We start from the raw sequence: 27,458 nt of genomic DNA, 5'->3' as shown, positions 1-27,458 counted from the left end.
AAACAACTTCAAGTGTCAACAGAGTTAGACTAGAAATTTTTTAAAAATATAGAAAAATAAAAAAGAAACACTTACTGTAGCTGGCAGAGAAGGGATAATTCATATAGTAATGTTACAAAGGCATTCACATTTTTCCCCCAGGGGAAAACTATTTTTAATTTGAATCCAAAAGTGAAGATAATTAATGTATCTGGTTACTATATTTTTTTTCCAGATAGAAATTCTCATAATTATTCTTTTTCTTTTCTTTTCCTTCTGGGACCACATCTGTGATATATGGAAGCTCCTGGACTAGGGGTTGAATCAGAGCTACAGCTGCCAGCCTAAGCCCCAGTTACAGCAATGCCAGATCTGAGACGCATTCACGACCTATACTGCAGGCAGCAGCTCCTGGCAGTGCCAGATACTTACATCACTGAGCGAGGCAAGGGATCAAACCCACATCATCATGGATACTATGTTGGGTTCTTAACCCACTGAATCACAATGGGACCTCCATAATTCCTTGTTTTAAACAACTTTGTCAGTTTGTGTTTGACAAACATTAGCAACTAACTTGTTTATTTTGAGCATATCTTTTTTTTTTTTCTTTTTAATTTTTTTTTGTCTTTTGTCTTTTTTAGGGCTGCACCCGCAGCACATGGAGGTTCCCAGGCTAGGGGTCTAATCTGAGCTGTCGACTACCTGCCTACCCCACAGCCACAGCAATGCCAGATCCAAGCTGCGTCTGCGACCTATACCACAGCTCGTGGCAACACTGGATCCTTAATCCACTGAGCGAGACCAGGGATCAAACCCTCAACCTCATGGTTCCTAGTCAGATTCGTTTCTGCTATGTCACAGCAGGGACTCCTATTGTGAACATATCTTAAAAATATTTAATTATAAATTAAATTATAAATTATAAAAAGATTATAAATTATAAAAATATTTAAAGATAACTATAATGATGCTACTTTTTTCCTCCTTTTTGAACTTTTTATTCTCCTTTTCATACATCCTAATCATGTCACATACTATCTTAGATATAAGGTAGGATTATCTAAGAAGAGATTCAGTAGTGTAAATAAAGCATATTCTCTAAAGAAGTGGTCCCCCCAGAGGCCCTGACAAATAATGATGTCTTACCCAGCATATCTGGTAACAGCTGCTAATGAGGGAAGGTAGTGAACTTGCCTATGACATAGAAGAACCTCCCTGGCCTTTTTCTCTTTTCACATCATGGCTGCATTTGTTGTCCTAGGTTTTCAAACATATGTGACTGGAAATTGAGATTTTTGAAAAGAAAATAAGCCCAATTAAAAAACAAAAAAAAACCCCACAAAAAACAGAGTTCCTATCATGGTGCAGCAGAAACGAACCTGACTAGGAACCATGAGGTTGCAGGTTCAATCACTGGCCTCACTCAGTGGGTTAAGGATCTGGCATTACCGTGAGCTGTGGTGTAGGTCGCAGGTGCGGCTCAGATCAGGCGTTGCTTTAGCTCTGGGGTAGGCCGGCAGCCATAGCTCTGATTAGACTCCTAGCCTGGGAATCTCCATATGCCCTGAGTGTGGCCCTAAAAAGACAAAACAAAATGAAACAAAAAAACTGGCCTTAAGAATTTTTTGGTTTTGATAATGTATATTGCATATGATGTAACCCTTTCATTCTATCCAAATAATGATGCCTCTCTTTATAATTAATCTGCATCCTATCAGCTTGAATCTCAGAGAAGTATGACTTTTTCAAAAGGGCTTTTTGCAAAACTTGATGCTAACTTGGAAGACTTACCACAGTATTCAGCATACAGGAAAACACCTAATGTAACTGAAATTCAGAATTAACAGATACATGCGTGTGCATAAACTTCAAATGGCCTGAATAACAATTCATTTCAAAGTTCATAAAAATAGATTAATAAGAAAATATTAATTTTCTAGAGAACTGCATAGTCTATCTTATTACTGTCTAAATTTATTTTCTGCAACTGACTGATAAAAAGTATGCTTTACAATCCGCAAACAAGTGTGGTATCATACTACTGCCATAACACTTGGTGGGGCCTAAGCGGTTAATAGAAACTCATTCCAAAAATAATTTTTCTAAGAATGCTAAAACATATGCATTAAAGGGACACTATAGTAAAGAAAATATAATGTATTCATATATGTTTCCGAACTGAATAAAAAATAGGACCATCAAAATTTAGACCACAGAAGATGAGTGTAGCTACTTATACAATGAATGAACAGAAATATTCAGTCTATTGAACTTTTCCTCAGCAAGCATATCAGAAGATGACTTAGTTCAGACTTGTCTGTTAAAGCATTAATTTAAAAGGTTCTTATCTTGCTTTGCCAAACTCCCTTCTAAGCCACTATCTTTTTGAATGGCATTAAACTTTAACAGAGAAAAGGTGCTTTCTATGCAGATGATGAAAAATGCCTACAGCAGCAGAAAATCAGCCAAGTAACAGTCAAAACAAATTGTCTCAATAGGGTAGGGATCCAGTTATTTGTGAACCTGAAATATTAAATCCTGTCTTAGAGCAGTAAACTTGTTCTGGATACACTGACATAATAGTAAATATCTTGAAAGTTGAATTATGAAGTTCATGAAAATTAAAAGACCACTATAATGCAAAGATGTTATATTTTCCTATTTCTGTGTCACTCATTTCAATAAACACTTAATCATCAAAACATTTTGAAATTTAAAATTTGCTCACAAGGTGACCCCAAAACATGGATAAAATGATATTTTTTATTTTGATTACAATATGATACATTCTATATAAATAATTTGAAAAATAAATATTTACTGTAATCCTATCAAGATAATCTCTATTAGTATTCCTTCCCTGTATTCATTTGTATTTATATTTTATATAATTAATTTTAATTTAGGTAATTATGCAATGTACATAATTATAACTACTTACAATATCTCTACATTTTAATTTAAAGTTAACGTTTGACTCTTTCTACTGATAAAATGATAATTCTGTGTGATGTATTGAAATCTCTATGTATTAAATACATAGGATTCTAACTTGCTTTCTTATTTAATATTATATTGTCATAATTTAAGCATATCTCGATTTTTCTTTGCATGAAGGACATTATAACTTATTTAATAATTTGTTTATCTTGTAGCATTTTAGTTATTGAAAACGTTTTATTGTTTCAATAAGGCTGTTCATAGCAGTTTGAGTTCTTTCTTTTCTTTTTCTTTTTCTTTTTTTTTTTTTGTCTTTTTGCCTTTTCTAGGGCTGCTCCCATGGCACATGGAGGTTCCCAGGCTAAAGGTCTAATTGGAGCTGTAGCCGCTGGCCTATGCCACAGCCACAGCAACGTGGGGTCCAAGCCACATCTGTGACTTACAACCACAGCTCACAGCAATGCTGGATCCTTAACCCACTGAGCAAGGCCAGGGATCGAACCCGCAGCCTCATGGTTTCTAGTCGGATTCATTAGCCACTGCGTCATGACGGGAACTCCAAGAGTTCTTTAAATAGGTATCTAAATATTTCCTTGGAAGAGACTGTTCTAGACATTACATCCTCAGGTATCTTGATCCACACAGCTGAAGATCCTTCTGGAAATATCATACCAAGTGACTGCCCAGAGTAGTCTGCAGACATCCATCTCACCTACTTCTCAAAAACAACAATACCATTTATCCTTTCTAACTATTGCTGTGTAATAGATAAAAAGTAGTTATGAATGAGATTAAATAGAGGGATACACACATTATTATTAAAACATGAGGTTAAGGATTGTCAAGCTATAATTTTTAGTGTATTCCTTGTCTTATTAAAAAGCAACAGAATGATATTAAGAAATCTGAAAAGATGGCTAGGCCCAAGGCACAAGGAAAATGGGAAGGAAATTCTTGCCGTGTTTCAGCAGACAAGAAATTTAAACTAATTTCTCACAGATGGATAACTGAGGGAATACTTGGTTGGTATACCACACAAAAATGGGTCAGATCAGTGGGCTCAGTCACTTGGTTTAGTTTGTACCCTGAGAGACATGAAGTCAATTAATGTACTTTAAATGGAGGGCAGGAGCAAGAAGGGTCTGTCACTCAACCAAATCAGCCTTCATGGCAACTAACAGTTGGATCATGCAAAATCTACCTTAAGTCACCAAATTTGGGACCTAAAATACCTTAAATAACCTTCATTCTTCAAGCACAAATAAAGCTATGTCAAGTTCATGTTCCCCCAGCTGTGCTAAGTATAATAAAGTTAATTTTGCTTGATGAACATATTTACCTGATGATTTTCTGGTGTACTGTTCCTGTCCTTTCTGCAAAACGGTCACCACAGAGGACCTGGCCAAATACAGCTAAACAATTTTTTAATTAAAAAAGAGATTGAATATGTACCTTGGTGTTGAGCATGGAGAAAAAGATCTATGGTAGAACCTTTTTTTGGAGGGGGGGGGGTTTAAGGCCGAACCTGTGGCATATAGATGTTCCCATGCAAGGGGTCCAATTGGCGCTGTAGCTGTCGGTCTATGCCACAGCCGCAGCAATGCAGGACTCGAGCTACATCACAGCTCACGACAACTTCAGATTCTTAACCCACTGAACAAAGCCAGGGCTCAAACTCACAGCCTAATGGTTACTAGTAGGATTCATTTCTGCTGCACCTCAATGGGAACTCCTGATAGAATCCAACAGGGCTTCTGATTTCCTAAATTAGAGCACTACATATTTAAACATTTCATAGCAGAGAACAAGACAATAACTGATCCTTTACTATTCCTTAGAGCAGAGTTTATTGCTGGACATGCCTAACCCAAAGTGCACAGAGTTTCTGAGTTTCTACTGTCTTACTCTTGTTTTGTTCATGGGAGTCTAAATCTAGCAAAGATCTGTTCAACGTAACTTATATTAGCAGAGACTGCAAAACCTTTTACTTCTGCAGTTGGAAAGAACCCACTATTAGGGTGGGATCCTGAGATACAGGGTACTCAAGCAACTTATTTGATCAGACATATCTTCGTGGATTGGTATCAATCTGATATACAAATTGTAATCATTTTGTATCCATCTCCTCTGGCTCAAACTCTTGCCTCTTATGTGACTCTTATTAGAGGACCAATTTTTGCACTAGTGCTTCTAAATATAAAAATAAAGGAAAGCATAATTTATAATAAAATGACCACTTCAGGGAGCTTTCAATACAAAAAACATTCATTTAAAAAGCTTCTTATGGAAATGAGAATTGGGAATAGCCATCTGAGTTGCTGAGAGGAACTTCTCTCCAGCTTAACTATCGTCTAAATGGTAAATAAATAAATAAATACATAAAGGACTAATTTAAATGGATGATGTGCATAGTATATGGATTTTACCTTAGTAAAAATATATATTGGTTCAGGGTCCTGGGCATATGACCAAATAGATAGCTTATACAGCATGCCAGTTTGACATTTCTAGTTATTATTGAAATAATACTGTATTAGTATATGAGATTAGTTATACACATAAGAATCTATTCTAGCCAGTTTAAAGAGAAAGGCATTTATGGAGTGTCACATTCCTATAAAACCTCCATGTAGGCTATAGAACCAACTTGGATGCTAGGAGACACATTTTACTAGGGACTGTCCTGATAGGAGAAATATCAAGCCATGCCATGGCAATCACAGCCATGATCAAAATTTAGGGATAAAAAATATTCTTAGAAAAATAAAAAGGATACATTTCTAAATATTCAATGGTCTGCATTTTTGACTGTTATGAAAGAGTTTGCAAAAAAGAACTCAGATTCCAAAATTGCTTCCTTCAGGATTCCTTGATTAAGATAAAGAAATAATGTGGAAAACTTGAGCCTATATTGAATTTAGCTCATTCTATATCTTATATTCCCTGCATACCTTTATGTTTCTACTTTTCTTTCTGACCCTCTCCCTTCCACTCATTCAGGTCAAATAAAAATTCTGGAAGTTCAGCTGGCCCTTTACATTTCAGCTCCTCTAAAGCTGGTTGATTTTAAGCCTTGGTCTATCAGAATTAAGAACTATTGAGAAGATTCTCCCCAGTTTATACATGACAGTCTAAAAAAATTACAGAGAGTTTGGAAAAATTCATGGGGTAGAAACTTTGTTGCATTGCCCATGTCTCCCTTTAGGAATTAAAGCCTTAATTGGCTCTAGGTCACACACTTTCCTGGAGGAGACTATGCACAATGTAATATATTAATCTCTTGTCTAATTTAATTCAGAAACTCAGATCATATTTTCAGACATTTTTCCTTTTACACATGAGCATGAAAACCTAAAGTTTCCTCCCTAAACTGATTTAACTATACCCCATTTATTTAAATGTCTTTCTAAATAATTCAATTCCAATTTTTAAAAATTTTATTATAATTTCTTTTTATTTTGCAGTTATTTAAAATATATTTTTAATTCTCTTGAATTTAATTATCTTTGTACAGAAGAGATATGGTCTATGTGAAGTTTATTGTTTGGAATTTGTTGAAGTTTGCTTTGTGACCTACTATGTGTTCCATTTTTGCAAATATTCCAGTAAAACTGAGGTTGTGGACCACCAAAGTCCTTGCACACATCACGGCAACACCAATTCCATCATTTATCTATGCTTTTGATTTCCCACTTTCTGATTATGACTTGCCTGTGAAAAAGTCCCACATTTCCCACCCAGTTCAATAATGCATTAAAGGTAAGTTTTTAAAATATTTTATTTACCAGGGGTTATAAGGAGCCAAAGTTTTTGATGAAAATGTTCTATTTCTTAATTATAGAATAATTATACACCACACACACACGTATCATTAATTAATGTGTGTGTGTGTGTGTGTATATATATATATATATATATATATATATATATATATATATATATATACATACATATCAAAACTCACCAAACCATGCCTTTAAATTTAGTGCATTTTATGGTATGTAAGTTAGTGCTCAATAAAGTTGATTTTAAAAAATACTTGAGCATTTTCAGTAGCTATACGGGAAGTAACGTTGTTAACTATGTAGTCAGGCATATTGCCTTAAAAATCACCAGCAAATGTTGCAAAGATGAGGTGGCAAGTTTCAGGCAGCATTTATATGCCTGAACTGACCGAAAGCCTGAATAAAGTAGATAACAGAAACAAGACAAGTACAAGACTACTAGGTCAAAGCAGGAGTTACAGATGTGAACCAAGGCATCAGCACTGACAACAGAAGGGAGGAGAAATGTGATATCCAGGATGACCGCATAGCACTCAGTCTCTGATGAGGCCAGGATCAAAGTCCCCTTTGTCAGAGGGAAAGCATGATAGGATTATCACACTGTGGTAAAATGTATTGCTTACAACTAATATATCCACATTAAAAAATTCACATGGGTTCATTTGGAAGAGTGCAATGTAAGTCTTATACTTTTTCTAAGGAACAGAGAAACAAGTGAATAAAAAATGTCTCTATCAGGGAGAGTAGAAGGTAATTGCATTCGAATGCATCTACATCTCTGGAAATGAGGTACTGAGAGTATCATATCAGAAAGATGAAAAAAGAGAAGAGATGACCTGTAGGTAAATTTCAGCTATTGCCAATTTCACTGTGAGCCATATCCACTAACTGGTGGCGGTGGTAGCAATAGTAGTGGTGGTGGTGGTGGCGATGATGATGGTGAGGGTGATGGTGTCTCTATTTTAGGTCTTACCATCCTTTTAGACCACACTGTTTACTATTGGCCTTAGAGATTACAATAGAATTTTTTTAGATTTAACATTAAATCCTGTCTAAAACCAAAACACAGCAAAAAAACTTTAAGTGCTGAATCAAGAAAGACACTCAGAAGGAAAACCTATAAATATCAATAGTGTTTGTCATTCAATGAATGAACTGTAATTGCTGACACTTCTCTAACTGGAATAACAGGAATGTCAGCCTAAATATGGATCGGATTCAGACAGTTTTTTAACAAGATCTCTCCAAGGAGAGACATGTGTTCAGGAAGGAGTATTCAGCAGTAATAGAAATCCATTCTGCAGTTAGTATGTTTAAAATGGTTGCCAGTTTCAATATGTTTTACCTAAAGATATGGTCATCTTACTAAATATTACTCACACTGTGGGATATAAGAAATGTCCTTTGTAGACTGAAAAATGTATGTCCCCAAATCTCAAAGGGACCAGTGAGGAAATGGGCATTTTATTCAGCCTGCAGCCTGAGAAGAGTTTTGTAAAAAAATTTTAGGACTTTGCAGTGGATTAAATAGTAATACAAATTCCCATCCTGCTACTCTCTCTATATATTGTCTATTTGGCCTGATTTACTTGATAGTGAGTACACATTTGGAAGAATATAACTTAAATTATTAATTTCAGGAGTTGCTATGAATACAGAAGAGAGAGAAAACAAATTAAATTCAGGATGAGATTTCTATTCTTCCAGGACAACTGAATTACACCTATAAAATATATCTGTTGTGTAAGCTATTTTTTCAGAAAAGTGATGATTGTAGATACAATATTCTAAAACATATAGTATATAACACTTTCTCAAATGTTTACCTTTTCAAGAATCAGCAATAGTATCTTACATCAATCCTTACAGGACATGGAGATAGGATTTACAAATTAATAAACATGTATTCTTAAACACTTTGGGTATAAATATTCACTAATTTAAAAGCTAATGATTTTTCTTCACCATTTTATCCTTAGGTTTGAACCCATTTGAACTCTGTCAATTTTCCCAGAAGCAGTTCAACATGGAGAACCAAGTTTTCATGTAAACAATGAAGGAGGTCAGTGTTACCATGCATGCTTTCAATTCGATAATACAGAAATTTTCTCTTAGTATTCACTTGGAACTAAATATCCAATGGTTTATTAAGGGTATACTATTCTGAAAGTAGATGAAGGAGTAATAAACTGCCACACCTGTTTTTCCCAAGTTTAGAAACAATTTAGAAATAAGACAAAGTAGTAACAGCAGACAAGTAAAATGTTACCATTCCTACTAATGTGTATATATGGCATTGGGACCAGGATCCCTAGTTTTACCCTATTTTAAGTAATGCATGCAATATCTCTATTCCATCCTTTTTCAAGCATTAAAATATTTATCTCTAGAACATAATTAATTAGGTCATCCTTTCAAAAGCAGTCATGCTCTAGAAAGCAAAAAGTAATTTTTGAACAACAGCATTTCTAAGACTTGATATATGGCTTTAAAACCCAATCTTGCAAAACAATGTAAATTCACTTAATGTCACTAAACTGCATAAATAAAAATGGTCAAAATGGTATATTTTACCACACAAGCAAAAACAAAAACAAAACCCTACCCCAAAACAAGAACAAAAAATTAGCTCAGTTCCCTGCCTCCATTCTTACAGTATTAAAATTTTCTAAATTCCTAAAACTCTGGGTCAACAAATATATGGATCTGAGGAATGATGAAATTCCTGGTTATTATTTAAAATTACAGTATCAAGTCTGGAACCCCAATGTATACAAGACATTTGAGCTACATGAAAAATAAGTAACATCCACTCAAAAACTATAGACATAATTGAATCCAATCTGTTGTTTGTAGTTACACATAGACATTTGTTGGGGGTAGGGGGAAGTGGCTACATTTTAGGCTTACATTGTAAAGGGACTATGTAATTTTAAAAAGTTCATTGACACACTATCATCTTTTAAATGCCTATTTTCCTAAATGCTACAGAGCACCAAGTATTTTAAAATCATTTACATGCTCACTATGTAATCCTAATAGTTCACTGACATAAAAGGTTTTGGTTTGATTGTTGTTGTTGAATTTAAGTCACAAGTAAGTGTTTTATAATTGTGTAACAATATTTCAAAGCTGATATACTGTAGTTTAAAATTCATGCAATCATGCAAATACAGTAAAAGACTATTTTAAAACCATCCAAGAGTTTATTATTAAGCCAAAACCATGTGGCTAAGGCATTTGGCAAGAACTCACATATTTTATTTACATAGGAAGTCATTAAATATTATTTATGAGAGAGTAAGTATGACTATTCATCTAATTAAAGATCAAACCCAAGTATAAATTAGAGTGTGTGCTTATCTGGAATGCTTGTTGGTGAAGATTAGAGATTTGTTTCTACTCCTGGGTGTTATGTACATACTGTGCATTTATAAATATATCCCTGCTAGGAAAGCATTAACCAAGGACAGCAGAGGAAAAAGAAAAAAGCTCTGAAACTTTATTACTAAAAGCAGTTTACTAATCTCTAAGCATTTCCTGTGATTCACTTAGGAGTTAAGTATCTGTCTATCTCACAGGCGAGCTCATACAGGCAACTACTTTCACACACTTTGTCTTAATTATAATTGAGAAACTTTCAGTGAGTTTTTCCTCAGAGGCTTGTTTACAGATTTGACTAACAAATAAAACAATGCAAATCCAGGTGTTTAAATATTTACATTTCTTGAAATCAACCACTTTCTGAAACTCTAACAACTAAAATGTGAGATATTTCTACCAACAAGGCTTACTTGCAGATCACAGAAAACGGTGTTTGTTTGTTTGTTTGTCTGTTTTTCCCCCAGTATAAGAAAAACTTATCTTCTAGCTTTCAGAGTTACAGGTATTGCTGCTAGGGATTTTCTTCTGAGAAGCCTAGCTGAGAAATGTTGGATTTATTGTTCTCAAGGGCTTTGTAGTATTACTAAGAATAGGATTTCCATTGAAAAAGGGATAAAGAAACAAATTTACTTATTTGTAAGTGTATTTTCTTTCTAGTTAATGAATGTTTGACATACACAAGGATGGGTAATGACTTTTGGAATTCTTACCTTCTCTTAGAGCCCTTGTAGAAACTGAAGATATATTGCTAACAAAATACTTATTTATTTAGTGCTCATACATGCAGCGAGTATTGCATCAAGTCTTTTCCAGATTATCCTTATTTTTCCCAAACTCATTAAGAAAATAAGTGTTATTTTTATCTCATAAAAATGAAGACACAAAGGCAGACAAGTAAGATGTCTAAGATATCAAAGTTGATGGTTTTCAGGATTAAGTGTCTCTTTAGCCCACATTTGCTTTTCTTTTTCTTTTTTATTTTTTTCCCACCATCCCAGGGCTGGAGATGTTCCCCAGCCAGGGATTGAACCTGCACCATAGCAGCAACCCAAGCTGCTGCAGTGACCATGCCAGATCCTTGACCCATTACACAACAAGAGAACTCCCTAGCCCACATTCTTAGCCGTGTGTGTGTGTACACAAGCATGCATATATATATATACTGAATTTTACCTATTAGAATCCCATTTTATTCATCTTCCAGGCTGTCTCTGTTTAATTTATCTCTACTTATCCTATGCTTTCTGTTTCTCTTCTGTCAAACTTTAAACTGTTTGTGAAATTTACTCAATGACTTCATTTTCTTATCTTTTATATAATCTCAATTCATTGCAAGATGGCATCCACTCTCAATAGGTTTTCATAGTATAACTGTATTTACTGAACTTTTAAAATGCAATTTTCCAAAACCCTGGAGATTTTTGATTCAGGGAGTCTGTTGTAGGAGCCAATAATCTGGATTTTTTTAAAAAAAAATAAACAAGTAACTGCTATGGTTCTCTCTAGTACTTTTCCTCAGGCATGATCATTTTCAGTTGCTTTTGTCACTAATTCTTAATCTACATGGATCTGTATTCATGTGCTCACTTCTTACATACTAGTTAAAGGTACTCTGACAGCCCTCTCCTCTCCACCTCATCTTTGAGATCCTTCATCCATAATCCATGCTCCAACCACCACCATGCTTTTCTAATCTCTCTGATCCAGATTTGTCTTCTGATTGCTTAATCTTTATATGAGAAGTCTTATATGTTACCTATGGTGGAATATCTCACAGGATGCTCAAACTCAATATCTCAAGCTGATCTTGTGTCTTTTTATGCCAAATTTACTCCTTCTCTGTTTAGTATCTTAGTGGTGCCACTAACCCAAGTGAGAAACCTGAAAGCCCTAACCAAATTCTTCTCATTCATGTCCTCTGTCCAGTCATTCACTATCAATTACATCTTCATTTAGAGTGTGTTCCTGGTTCTCTTCCATCTTGCTTTACTGTTTCTGTCATCATCTGTGACTCAGACTTTTTCTGATACTGTAATGGTTTTCCTTATTCCAACCTCCATTTCACATTTGTATTCCCAATACTGCTGAAAAAGTAGTAATTTTAATATACAAACATAACTATACCCCTTCAATTGATCAAATATTTTCAATGGTGACCACTCCCACCCTTCCATAGTTTGAATGTGACACTTGAACTTTTATGATTTGGACCCTGGCTGTTTGTCTTGTTTTGTGGCTATGTGGTAACCTCTTGCATTTTAAATATGTCCACACAAATCATTTATGGATATTCAAGTCAATCCTGCAATTGTGTAGCTCTTACTGGTTGGAAAGAAAAATGGTACAACCACGTTGAAAGAAATTTTAGCAATTTCTTACAGAGTTAAACACAAACTCCCCATAGGATCCAGCATTAGCACTTCTAGGTATTTACTCAGCTGATTTGAAAAGATTTGTCCACAGAAAAACAAGAACAGAAGTGTTTATAGCAGCTTTATTAATAATTTCCCCAAACAATAATTAACTAAGATGTCCTTCAACCAGTGAGTACTTGTGGTACATCCATACAATGAAATATTCAGAAAAAATAAAAGAAATGAATTATCATACCACCAAAAGACACAGTTAAACCTGAAATGTATGTTACTAAGTGAAAGAAGCTATCCAAAATATACTACATATTGTATAATTCCAATTAAATGACATCTGGAAAAGGCAAAAATACAGAGGCAAGAAAAAATTTAGTGGTAGCCAAGGAGCTGGGGATAAATGGGGATATTTGAACAAATGAAGCACAGAGGATTTTTAGGACAGTGAACTATGTTGGAAGATACTGGAATGTTGGATATTGACTTAGGCATTCTTCAAACCAGATCAATGTATAGCACAAAGAGTAAACCTTAATGTATAAAAGTTAAGAAAACTCATTTAAGCAGTTCAAGATTCAGGAAGGAATGCAGACTATGCCAAAGGAATAGAATTGAAATAGAGATATGTAGAACAACCTCAAAGAAGGGGTTGAGGGAAGAGATTCTGTGGAAGTGAGTGGAGTCTGTGAGACTGAAGACACAAAGGACTGCAGAGCAGGACTGTACTTTGGTTGATAAAGTAGTGTCCCAAAATAATATAGGCAAAAATCCTAATACCACTGTGCAAGTATACTGCACCTGAACAACTAAACGGATACGTGATGAATGGTGGGAATCAGTTTCCTCATAGTCGAAGAAGGACTGAGTACATAAGAGGAAGAGGCTAGAATGATTCACATGATAATGTATCATAGTTAGAAACATTGGTATAAACTCATAGTTTAATATAGATACAAATGTTAACATATAGAAATATTTATACATATGTATACACTAGGAAGAGGGGGAAAAACTGTAACTTTGCCACAGAGAAACCTGAAAAACACCACCTCAAAAGATGATCAAAGTCAATATTGAGCTGTCATGTTTATATTATGTATCCTTGATATAATGTAATAGAATGGCTCTCTATTCCAACCAAAAGTCTTAAGTATAGTCTAATCATAAGAAGAATAACAAAAATACATCAGAACATTTCTACTAAAAGAGCGTTCTAAAATTTATTTGATCAATACTCCTCAACACTGTCAAGGTCATAAAAAACAAACAAACAAAAAGTCTAAGAAACTGTCAACAGCCAATAGCAGCCTATGGGGACATGCCAAATAAATATAATGTGGTATCCTGGATGTGCTACTAGAACAAAGAAAGGGCATTAGATAAAAAAATAAGCATAGGCTAAAGCAACTAAATAATAGTTTACTACATTTATATACTATACATTGATAAAATTTCTCTATTAACTTCTTTGGGATTTTTAAAAGGGGATGCATTTTTATACTAATCATACCAAACTATAAAAATTACAGAAATCTCTATGCTAAAGTATACTATATGCTGATAACATTTCAACACTTTGCAAAAATGCCTATTTCCTGAAGCAATGATAATAATAATAATAATATATGAGGGACACATTTTGCACAATGTGGGCTAATTTCCTATTACTGTAGTTTATAAAGAAGAAATCCAAATCCAGTCCACAAATTTTCAAGTAACATTCTATTTTCCCAACTTGTATCAATATTTTAGTTATATCCATGACAACTAAAACATAATTCAAGAAACAAAGATTTTCCAAAATATAAAGTAATGCACTTTAGGCTGCTATCTAAGAAGTGCCATTGATTTCACACTCTTGAATGAGGCTGATTTTCAAATAAATTATGTGCTATATTAAAATTTGCACCACACATATATCATTTCCCCCCTTCATACTGAGGTAGACATCTTATGTGAAAATGTTAAGGCTGTCTGGGGTGGGGGGTGAAAAATAAAAAATAAATAAATAAATAACTCAGACTTTTCCAGTTGAATACATAAAATGCTTTGTTATTTCCCAAAGTGCAAATTAGAAACCTTCCCAATTGGCTGTGTTCCTTTTTTTTTTTTTTGTCTTTTTTGCTACTTCTTGGGCGGCTCCCGCGACATATGGAGGTTCCCAGGCTAGGGGTCGAATCGGAGCTGTAGCCATCGGCCTACGCCAGAGCCACAGCAACGCGGGATCCGAGCCACGTCTGCAACCTATACCACAGCTCAAGGCAACGCCAGATCCTTAACCCACTGAGCAAGGGCAGGGACCGAACCTGCAACCTCATGGTTCCCAGTCAGATTCGTTAACCACTGTGCCACGACGGGAACTCCTGGCTGTGTTCTTAAAACTGAAATCTGCCTCCTCCATGGAAAAGCATTCATATTATGAACTATGATTCACAGGCACCTGCTAACCAGACTCTAGCTCTGCCAAGATCATAAAATTACTATTTTCAATAGTATGATTTTTCATCAACTGTTTTAATAGTGCCTTTTTTTCTAGTTTTATTTATGCCTTATTGTAATGCTTATGCTTTCCCCATTGTGATTTATGGAATATAGGTGAGTTTTTTCATCACGCCCTTAAAACTATAATGTAAATAACCACAAAACAAATAATACTATCTACCAACTGCCCTTTCTGATGCTCCAAATTTTGAAGCTGTGCCTCTATCTATGGGAAAGCAATATTATCTTGTGTTTGGTTCCCCATATGTCATTGGCTTAGCATTTGACAAAATAGTTTCTATTCCAATGTAGTTTAAAGAAGAACACAAGCAAACACTCAACAAAATCAAAGGGCATCATGAGCTGTGTCTCAAGGGGTTCATTCTGTCTGAACTGAATTGATCAGAAGTTAAAGCCCATTTCCTGGAGAAAAAGGTAATGAACTAGAAATCCTCACAGGGCCTCTCGTTTTCCTGGCCTTGTATCTAAGAATTACAACATCAAAAGCCTACAGAATCAAAAGCAAGTTACTCTGCTCCAGGGCAACATTCCCTGTTTTGGTTTGGGTGATAAAACTAGTCACAGGGTAAATTGAAAGTATTACTAACTTGCTGTCTAAATCATTTACTGTTGCTGGAAGCACCAAATTATCATTACCACAGACATTATGGTAATGTTTGCTAGTCAGAGCTTTGCAAATTTACTTTTTTAGGCATTACTTCATGAGTGGAGACATCACCCCCCAAGTTTTGGAAAGATTAGTTGCACGTCTCTTTACTGCAATCCACGTGTCAGTCACTATCTGCTGAAATTATATACTCTTATTAATAGGAGTATACTGCCATGGACTGAACTGTGTCTCTCTGAAATTCATATGTTGAAGTTCAACCCCAGTATTCCTACATGTGGAGGTAGGGCCTATAAAAGGTAATTAAAGTTAAATGAAGCCATAAGGGTGGGACCCTGATCCAAAAGGATTAGTGTACTTAAAATAGACATCAGAGAGCCACTCTCTCTGTTCCAGCATGAGCACTGAGGAAAGGCCATGTGAGGACTCAGAGAGAAGGCAGCAGACCATAAGCCATGAAAAAAGTCCTTACCAGAAACCAAATTGACTGGCACCTTGATCTTGGACTTTCAGACTCCAAAACTGTGGTAAATTTAGTATCTGTTGTTTAAGCCACACCATTTATGGTATTTTGTTACAGCAGCCTGAGCAGACTAATTTATAAATCCACATAATGGTTAATGAAGACATATCTGCTCACCACACTTTTAATTCCCCAAAACCACGTTCCCAAACTCTTTTATTTAAATATTTACTCAGTGATCTTTCTTCATCATTAATCAAATCTTTTTCTTGTGTTTTTTCAGTATAATTGAGTGAGTGATCACAGCCAGTACAGAAAACACTGTTGGTTATCACTCTACACATCATTCTCACTAAAAGAGACCTAAATTTATTCCAGCATTTGTTCTCCTACAACATAATTATGTGGTAAAAGCATGCTTGTTTTCAACCACTGAAAGCACCCTTACTGTTAGTGGTTTATGGGTTGGAATATGAATGATTTTGATCAATGAAACCAAATGTGCTAAGGAGGGAAATGCTTCATTACAAGTCTTCTCACTGTTAAACGGTGAAACACAAGAATGAGTCATCTTTGCCTTACCTAGACATTATTTTGTGGATATGACATCTAGAACTACGTTAGCATCTTGCAAACAAGAGAAGAACTCATTTAGGTGGAAACTGAAATACTGAGATAATATAGCAGAAAGATGCAAAGAATCTAGAAGTCTGAGGGTATTACTGAATCTTGAATTAAATAGCATTGGAGTGTTCCAATATATGGACTTTTTGTTAGGCAAGATAGTAATAAATCTCTCATTTAAGTATTATTATAAGTAATGATAATTATACATGATAAGTACATCTTCATTTATAGATGCATTCAGAAACTAAAATTTATACTTCCTCCCTTGAGCTGTCTTCAAGATAAAAGTTTTGAAAATAATTTTGCTGTTTAAACTCTGAATGCCTTTCACGTTAGAGGGAAAAACATACTTTGCATTAAATTCTATTTTTTATATTTCAGTAAAATCGATACATAAAATTATCCCAAAAATATGTGGAAATAATATGCAAGAATTACATACTAGTACATTTAAGGGTACTTAATTAGTAAGGGTACTCAATGAGAACTATCCTTAGAAGTCAAGGGTAGAAGGAAAACTTTCCACTTTATGCAGTGTTATGTTTTGAGTTTTTAAAAAGTTGTAAATGTATTACCCATTAAAAAGTAAATGTTCAATATTTTTTAAAGACTGAAGAGGCCATTAAAATTAGTTATTTAAGGGAAGTAAACATAGAAATGATTAATATTTTGATCTCAATACAGAGGTCTTTATGTAATGAATGCAAATATAGGGGTATGTTCAAAACTGTTTCAGCAATTTTCCTTGTCAATTCATATCTGATTTAAAATGTCTAATTTGATAACTAAAAGAATTCTAAATTTTCTGAGCATGTTTATGCCTTATTGCCCTTTCTAAATATCTTTATACAGAAATATGTATTCAATGTCATCAACAAGAATCAGAGTATATAAAACTAGGAATATATTTGTTCAGTGTGGATTAAACACTATACACTCAAGGTAGAAGAGTAGTAACACAATTACTGCCAGTCAGCAGATTCTATCTATACTGATAATTCTTTTTTTTGGTGGGGGGGGGGCGTGCCCGTGGCAGGTGGAAGTTCCCAAGCCAGGGATCGAACCTGTGCTACAGCAGCAACCCAAGCCATCATGGTGACAACACTAGATCCTTAACCTGCCACATCATGGAAGAGCTCCTATACTGATAATTCTGATTGCATGTAGTCAAAGTGAGCTGATCATTCTAGCTGATCTAAGTGGATATTCCTGAAAGTTTGATAGTTATTTAGCTTTCTAATATATGTTTTAAAAATCAGTAATTATCTAAGAACTTCTACTAAGCCATAACAAGACATATTACATTAAATTAATAAAAATTAACCATAATGCCTAGTGCTACCTGAGCATAGTAGAATGAACACACTCAAATTTCACCCATGGCAGGAATTTATACATTACATCTAAATATCCAAATAAAAATGGTCATGCCCTTAAACCATTAAATTATCCTTCTTATGGAAATATATCCATTGGAAATCACATCATTAACAGCTGGGAAATAATACTCCCTGTTGCTCTAGTGACTGTCTAATGTTACTTCAGTGAAGTTTTACAATGTCCTTTAAAACATCCATTTAGCTGCCAGCATTTAGAATAGAGGGCTCCGCAGGGCATCTCATGTGATCATTAGAAATGCTACTGGGTAGATTAACAGTAAAGAGCCTGTTTTATATTGAAAAGACAAAGTTAATATTTGGACATAGTAGTGAAACAACCTAAGTTAGAGATGTTAGTTGGCAGCCAGATAGAAAAATAAGAGATGAAAAGAAATGGATAGATTTGAAAAGTGACTCGTAGGCAGAGCCAAAAGAATATGTACATAACGACTGAGAGCATGTGGAGAATCAAGATGTGTCCAGAGATGTGGATTAAGCAACTGATACATAATTTGGAAAATAGTTGAGAAATTGCGTTATAAGCACACTGAATTCTTGACTATAGTTATAGATGCGGAGGCAACCCATGAGAGATGAGAAGATCAAATGGTGAGCTGGTGAGGGATGCTGCTGAAAGCCTCCAGTAATATTTGCCTCTGAGAAAGGCCAACAATCACAGTTTGTGAAATGAGAGATAAATTATCTTCTGAAAAGTTTGTTCTCTTTAATTCCATTTAAAAAAATATTGAGCAACTACTATATGCAGAGACATAGCCATAATTTAAAGAGGAACAGAATCTAATTCTTCCCTTTAATAAATCTGTCTTCCAAGGAAGAAAATTCATTCAAAAGTTAGAAATGATTTTTAATTATATTTATTTTTTATTCCCAAGATGAAAAAAGAGTAGTACTTTTCATGCTAATCTAATGGGTTGGCCACCCAAATATTATTTTATACATACACACATATGCACACTCAAAGCATATATGTATATATATTTCTCTTTTATAGTTTTGCAAATAACAAATAGCTATGGAAAATACAGTTAAATACAGGGTACTTAGAACATAGGAAGTCTAATAAGTAATACCTTTAAATAAGTGGAAAATCACCAAAGTTTAAAACATCTTAAATTCTAATACATAACACTAAAATTAATATGATGCATTATCTTTACAAAAATCTTCTAAGTTGTTTGGTGGAATTGGATTAGGAAAACACTACGGCTCTTTGAACAGAAAGAGCTAAGTTGGAAAGAAGAATAACATGTTGACTCTGAAGATGAATGATTATAGTTCATTGCACTGTTTTTCTTTCTTTATGCATTTGCTTAAAATAGAAATCTAGCATTTGTTGTTTGGACAATTACCTCCTCTATAAAGAAATTGTTCACATAGTGCCAAGTGAGACCAGATGCTACAAAATGGTATCCTCCTATACTCAGTTTTATAGTTGTTAATTTCAATCCCCTGCAAATGCTTCTCGATTCCACTTAAAGGAGATAATAACTGTGATGTGCGAAGCTTTCATTGTTACTAATTTATTTATTTTTATAGCCTTGTCTCATATAACAATGTGATTTCTTCAGGCTTTATTCTCTCTTTCAAAGTCTTTTATTACTTAAATAATCTCATTACCTAAGGCTTTCTCTTGTTCACTTATTTGGATTCTCATAACTAATACTCTTATTTATGTTGGAAATGCTGTATTAAACACTTTTGTCAAGAAAAGTGGACAATTTAGTGATAACAGCATTGTGTACACAGTTAAGCCACACATATAGACAACTGGTGGAAGAGAAAGAAGGTAAGTCAATCAATCGTGTGTATGTGCCTGGCAGGGTACATGCATGGGTTGACTCATTCAACCTAAAGCAATTTTTTGCTTTAAGCTGTTATATTTGGTGGAGCCATGTCAAATCACTTCATTCATGAACTGACAAATTTTTATGTTTTGATTGTTATATTCCCCTATTCTGCTGCATTTGAAAAATGTGTGCACTGCAATATAGATATTATTATAATAAAAGGGAGAAAATTATCCAACAGAATTGATGTAAGAAAGGTCCTTGAATCTTGGATTTCCATTCTGAGGAGAGTGAGTTATACTTATATTACTCGATTTGGAAAAAAATATATATATTTTTTTTCTTTTGGCTTTTTGGGCTGGGCCCATGGCACATGGAATTTCCCAGGCTAGGGGCAAATAGAAGCTACAGTTGCCTGCCTACACCACAGTCACAGCAATGCGGGATTTGAGCTGTGTCTGCAACCTACACCATAGCTCACAGCAATGCTGGATCCCCGATGCAGTGAGCAAGATCAGGGATTGAACCTGAAGCCTCATGGATACTAGTCAGATACATTTCCACTGCACCACAACAGGAACTTCTGGAAAGAAATCTTGTAATCCTTGCTATTTAAAAAAGAATAGGTTCAGGCTGGGTCCAACATCAAATACTAAATTAGAGCAAAACAGAGGAGAGTGAGAGAGACCATATTACACAAGAGTTTAATGTTAATTACTACCATAGACTAAAATCTAGGAATAGAAAGAAACAAAGCCCTACACATAATCCTTTCATCAGCTGTAATTTTCTACTTATAATACTAGAAAATTTCTTCTAGTCATGGGGAAATGGCTTTCGTTTTCAACATAGGTGTTCTTATAAAGACTAGCCTGACTTATAGATGACACACATCTAAATATTGACATCTTTTGATCTGATAACAGTCTTTTTATTTTTAAGAAACAACTATTGTGGTGAAAGTGGAAAAAAAGAGAAAGCAAGCAAGGAAAGAAAGAAAGGAGATTAATACTTTTATTATCAATTCTTTTTTCTCTCAATACTTTTTTGTTCAGTATGTATTTGTTTACAAATATGTCTATTCCTTCGCCAGTTTCCTGATGCATTGTCTCTTCTTGTAAATCTGATGTTGATTACATAAACTCGTTTTGAATGAAAAGGCAGCTAGCTTTAACTGCCACACTTTGCAAAAACTAAGATTTAGACAGAAGTAACAAACTTGGGACAAAAATACTTTAAAATTTTAAAGACTTTAAAAATTGAGTCTTTCCGGAGTTCCCGTCGTGGCGCAGTGGTTAACGAATCCGACTAGGAACCAGGAGGTTGAGGGTTCGGTCCCTGCCCTTGCTCAGTGGGTTAACGATCCGGCGTTGCCTTGAGCTGTGGTGTAGGTTGCAGACGCGGCTTGGATCCCGCGTTGCTGTGGCTCTGGCGTATGCTGGTGGCTACAGCTCCAATTCGACCCCTAGCCTGGGAACCTCCATATGCCGCGGGAGCGGCTCAAGAAATAGAAAAAAAAAAAAAAAATTGAGTCTTTCCATGCTTTCAAGGAATTGGTCACAGGAAAGTAATCCTAAACTGAGATGACATTGCAAGAACTAAAGTATAGAGGTTCTGATAAAAAATAAAAATTAAAAATCACTGGAAAAAAATGTGTTCAAATTTCTCATACCTATCTACTAGTCGCAGCGTTTTTTTAAAACCCAGTTTCTTTTCTTAAAAGACCAAAAAGCTAATTTACTATTATAGATCCACAGACGTTATCTTATTCATGCTATAGAAAAGTCGTACTAGTTATTCTGTATATTTCATTCCTGAATTTCTAATAGAAATTGTGGAATTTTTTCATATTAAAACAAAAACAAAAATAATTGTATTAAAATACTTTTTAAGGGCAAGCCAGCCAGTTTATTTGTATTGAATCTAAACTTTAGATCTCTGGCTCAAGAGTAACATGGGAAACCTTTAAAGACCAATAAATCTTGTGTTAAGTCAGAGATGGTTTAAACCGGTCATATGATTCCTAATATTCTGGGCTAGCAACTAATATATCTATGAATACATTTTTCCTCATTTCACAAACAATTGCAGTATTGCTAAGTTAATGGTGAGGCGATAAGACAGCCACTCAGAATAAAAAGGTGGAATAAATCATTTAATTTAAAAGTAAAATGTTTATCACTGAATTTAAAAAACCAACTGAGTGGAGTACTTTTTGTACCATAGAGGTTCAATTAAGAATTCCAGCCCTTAAGTTCCAAAATAATATCTTGTGTATGCATTAATCTTAAAACAATTATTTAAGAAATATAGTGATAGACATAAAATTGACCTAAGATATTTGGAAGACATTCTCACTTCTTATTTCATAGCCTGTTCAATATGTTTCTCCTGTATCCATGAATGCAAAATTTTTCTCAACATTTTCTGAGCCACTGATCCTTTTGAGAATACAAAAAAAATGTACATATACCTACATCAATGAAATTTGCATATAATTAAAATTTTCCTATATAGTACACCGAAGGCTATTTGTATTCTATAAGGTTTCATGTACCAAAGTTAAGAATACATGGCCTAAAACAATGTTTTATCAGTTTATAGGCTTTTCTAAACCTAACACCATCATTAAGGCTTCTTAAAATGGCAGGCACTCAGTAGGTGCTCATCAAATATTAGTAGTTAATGATGATAAACATCTCTTCCTTCCCCTCACATGTGATAATTTGACATCATCTGTCATGTGAAATTTCTACCAGAAATATTCAGTCCATATCTTCTGTTTCCCAGGATATTAAAAGCAAAGCAATTTTACAGGATGAATCAACCTTCCAATAACTAGAGATTAACAAAATCTAAGTAGCCTGAATAAGTTCATGAGAAAACCAAGATGTCTCAATTCTGCTGAACTTAGTTCTATAGGCTCAAAGGCTCAGAAGACCAATAAAATTAGGTAACAGCAAGCAAAAAAATTCATATGCAATTATATTTGAATCTACTCATAATGAGAAATGATGTCCTTCTGGGGGTTGCAGCAATTACCAACTCTCATCATTATTCATTTGTCTTCTCCTTCCTGGATACCCAGAAGATAAAAATTTCCACCCTACTTACAGTTACTCAGGGTAATGTGACTAGTTCCAGCTGGTGGAATATACACTAAAGTCACAAGTGTCACTTCTTGGCTGAGACACTAAAAAACCCCTGATCTACCTTCTAGCTTGCTCAAACCATGACTGAGACCTTGGAAGCCCCATGTTAATAATGCAAAACCACAAGATAAGATCTTAAAAATCTCTTTGAAGGGAGTGCCCCTGGAGAAATAAAATTAGGATACTAATATTTCAGGGCGTATTTTATAACTCAGAATGGCTTAGCCTAATCTAACACCTTAGGCCAGATGAAATTTTGATTATTTTAATTAAAATGTAAAGGGTAATAAAAATGTTGAGAAATCAAGTTGATAGAAATTGGTCCAAGGATTTTGAACATCTTTTTATCACCTTCACAGTTCACACATTATACTTGAATATGCTGACGTTGCTTTTAGCTCTCTGTAAAACAATGGAAAATATAAAATTTCTGAGTGAATGTGGAACCCAAAGTGGCATTCTATTGCTCATGTTTGGGGTAGTTACATGGGAACTACTGTGGAATATGCTTGCTGACGGGCTACAACTGAAAATTTGCTACAAATTCTTAGACCATCTAACTCCAGAAACTCTATTAACAGTTTACTTAATATCATCTTTCTCCAATACGACTGAGAATATATTGTGTGTGGTTGCTGACAAAATCCACCAGAACAAGGCAAAGTTTAATGCCATTTAAGTAAAATTAAAATATACTCTGTTCACTAAATAGACTATAAAGATGTATATTCTATAGGAAGAGGCAGAGAGTTTCCTAAACAAAAGAATATAAATTATTTTTCCTTATCCAGTGCCCTTAGACAAACATTTTATCAATATCCACTATTTTCATCAGCAGGAAACACTGCTAATGGAAAATACCGGGAAATTTAAGCCCCAAATTGTGGGATGGGATTTTTTCCAGAATTCTTCTCAAAATCAATCACTCAGTTGTCACAAATCCCTTGAACCCAAAGTTACTTTTAAATTAATGCTTAGCATACCTTCTATGATATTAAGTAATATGCACATCCAGCAAGAAGAAAGCTTAACATCCTTCATAAGCAGGATAATAAAGGCAGTAATTGCTAATAGAACACTTGCAATGACCTGATGTCGAGCCCATAAACACCTACGCATTGACTGTTTCAATTGCTCTTAGCTGAATCTCAAAAGGTGGCAGACCATTTTTTAGTGCAAACTGGCATTCAATTACGGTGTTCACTTAATTAACTATAGTATTCACAAGGTCAATTTTTTCTCTATACACAAGATATTACATCTTCCTTATCCAAAGGAGACAAAGTAGTGTCCCTGCCTTTCTGTCATTAGAGACTAAAATCAGGTTAGTATCTTATTAGATCCTTGAAGATAAAAATGCATTGTTCAACTGAATGGGGATATGGAACAAATATTCTAATCATAGTAAATATACTTTGAAAACTAGGGTATCACTTGATAGGAATTAATTCATCCCCACTGTATACTGGGGAAAGAAATAAACAAAGGCTCTGAGATCAATAAACTCAGGTGACAAAACAAATGAATAAAAGACCTTCTACAACTTCTGTTGAAGTCATATACTTTCTATTTTTAACCCAAATAAAACAAGTCTTTCTGGATTTAGGTGTAAGGCAAGCTCAGAAATGTCAAATGTTATTAAACACATAAACTCAGAGAAAACATGTCAACCTTGCAAATACACACACACACACACACACACACACACACACACACACACACACACACACACACAGGCATGCACAACTCCAGAAGCACTGATAAACAGCTATGAATTGTTTCTCTTTGTTTCTTTAAAATTACTTTTCGAAGCAGCTGCTCATGTGCTTTCCTTTCTCACCTCCCTCTTTTTTATCTAAGAGGCTCTCATCTATACTAGACTGCCATTCTCTCTTCACATCTCTATCTCAATGGCTATCTCCTGTCTCAAGTCCTTTCCTTCCAAATGTGTCTATTTTTTCCAAGCACATACTTTTTACCTCTCATCTCTCTGTTAACTCAACAAAGTCGAACAGAAATATTTTTTGTGGTATGTGTAGTGTGTGTGGAATTGGCTAGAAAAGGAGAAAAATAAATATATGGAAACTCATAGCATAATATAGATTTTGTTCTTGTCACGCCCGTATATATGTGCATATATATATACACGTGTATCTTGATCATTTATTTTATCAAATTTAGGATAGAAAGCTATGGTAAAACTTGAGTCAGTGCTTTTTTTTTTTTTTTTTTACTTAAGCCATTAATTTTACCTCTTTTACTTTGGAACTCTTAGTGTCTCAGAATATTCTTTTTCCAGAAAATTTTGAGACAGAAAATCCATTTTGCCACAAGTTTTCTCTTTCAAATACATCCAAATCCAAAAGTGCAAACCCCAGGGATCTAAAAAAACATAAATTTACTAAGGTAATATTTGTATAACTTGCTTGTCAGATGGACAACTTGAGTGGGAATAAAACCTGTCAACAGAGAAGGTCTACCACCTATTAAAGTGAAACTATATCTTTCAGATTTAGTTTAGTCATTTGTAAGCTGGAGAGAACCACCTTCAAAATTTACAACTAAATATTGTAATATGTATGAAATCACTTGAGAATTTTTTAGTCCAATGGAAATATTTATGTTACTCTTGATCACCTAGTCAGATAGTATTAAGTGGAATTTGCTGGAAACAGATCTTTCCATTGCTTTCCAAGTATCCTCTTATGCATATTTTTAGTATTTGCTCAAGCATTCAATATGATTATTTAAAGCCATGAGTAAAGAATTAATAGAATAAACTCTAGAATTAGACTAAGCTCAAATTCTGGGTTCTACCACTCACTGCCCACAGACTTAGGGGATGTCATTTAACCTCTTTATTGCCTCTGAATCCACAAGTGTAAAATGAAGATAAAACTAGTACCAAACTTAAGGTATTAAAACATGTAAAAAAAAAAATCCCTGGTGGCACATAGAAAGTATTATAGAAATTACCAGCAAAAAAAAAAATAATATTTTCATTATCAGTATATCATGGAGTCTATGAGAAAACTCAAAAGCCTGAGATTAATGAAAATATTATTGAAGTTGCCAATTCAAACTTCATGTTTGCAAATAAGTCAATATTTTCCAATATATTCATGTCAATTTTATAATATTGGTTATAATTCATTACATATTAAAGCATCATCATTTAATGAAAGGAACACTACGTGGGAATAGGTAGACTGGAGTTGAAATCTGTTTATCTTTAAGCAAGATAGTGAACATTTCTTTGTCTTATTTTTTGGCATGTATAAAATAGTAATAATATAATTCTAAAGATTTTGCTTAATATGGAGTTCTTCAAACAGTTCTTGGAAAATGGTTTTTAAGAAACATAGTATTACTTACCTTTTCCTGCTATTTGGGTGTGTGTGTGTGTATTCTTTCTAATATTTATGCCATAACAGGGGCCTAAGGACTTCAGACTCAACTTGTATATTTCAACTGAGGAAAAATTATAAGGTCTTAAGAAATTCATATTCTTAAGAAATGATGCTCTAAAGAAGTGATTCATTCTATGGCCCTGGAAATCTATGGTAGGCCAAGGATATTTCTACAAAACCACATGTGCACTCAGCCTGGTCTGCTAATTACATAAACAATGTAGCATACATATGAGTTAACACAACATACACAATCATTTAAAAACATGACTTTTTTTTCTGTTATGCATTTTCTTAGGCGATAATAATACTATGTCCTAGGAGATAACCAAATTGTTAAAAACTAGTTCTTATTCTAAAAACCTGGAAACCACTAGTCAAAGGACACTCAAACTAAACATTTTAAAGTTATTTTAAATCTCTGATTCAAAGCAGGGCTCTTATTTTAACTGTCCATCTTCCCCCACACTCTGGTTATTTTTATAGTTTCCTCTTTATGCTCTGATTTTATAGTGTGACTGCTCATGCATATTTGTTCCAGATTTCTAATATGCATGGACTCATGCACTCTCAGAGTTAAAAAGGACCTTAAAGTCGTTTAGTTTAACCATCCATCAGATGCATGAATTATTCCTATTTATGTCCACATCCACTTTTGTGGTATCTTACATATACCCTAGACATTAGCCCTATAGCCAAACATTAACTCTGACTCTAAATGAAATGCTTAATTCATCAACACTTTTAAAACTTCCCATTTGTAACAAAAATCTCAATTAAAGTGTATTTAACCACTACTGTCACAAAATGACTGATTCTCTATAGCATATATTGAACTAGTCTATCATCAGTATTCAGGTCATTCTCATGAATTAAATTAAATGCTTAGGGAGCTCCATTAACTCTTTCAGACCACTAGGGCATTAGTATACAAAGTACAGTAACTGTAGTAGAGTTATATACCAGAGAGGCATGAATAATAGAGAGCGTGACAAGAAATATATAGAGTCAGAAATAAATGACCTTTATTAGAATGGTACTTTTTAAGTA

The 27,458-nt window shown here is 34.3% G+C and overlaps 1 long non-coding RNA gene across 1 annotated transcript in view; it reads left to right on the top strand.

The window, feature by feature from the left end:
• Positions 1–27,458, top strand: part of LOC125126201 (uncharacterized) — a 218,877-nt gene that overhangs the window by 158,425 nt on the left and 32,994 nt on the right. Inside the window, exon 2 of the long non-coding RNA XR_007134555.1 lies at positions 8,687–8,769. This is a non-coding gene — a long non-coding RNA (uncharacterized LOC125126201). The remainder of the gene's footprint in view (positions 1–8,686; positions 8,770–27,458) is intronic.

The sequence above is a fragment of the Phacochoerus africanus genome, chromosome 4 (genome assembly GCF_016906955.1).
Source record: "Phacochoerus africanus isolate WHEZ1 chromosome 4, ROS_Pafr_v1, whole genome shotgun sequence".
NCBI lineage: Eukaryota > Metazoa > Chordata > Mammalia > Artiodactyla > Suidae > Phacochoerus > Phacochoerus africanus.
The sequence above is the reverse complement of the archived record's forward strand: the minus strand, read 5'-3'. Positions and strand labels throughout refer to the sequence as shown.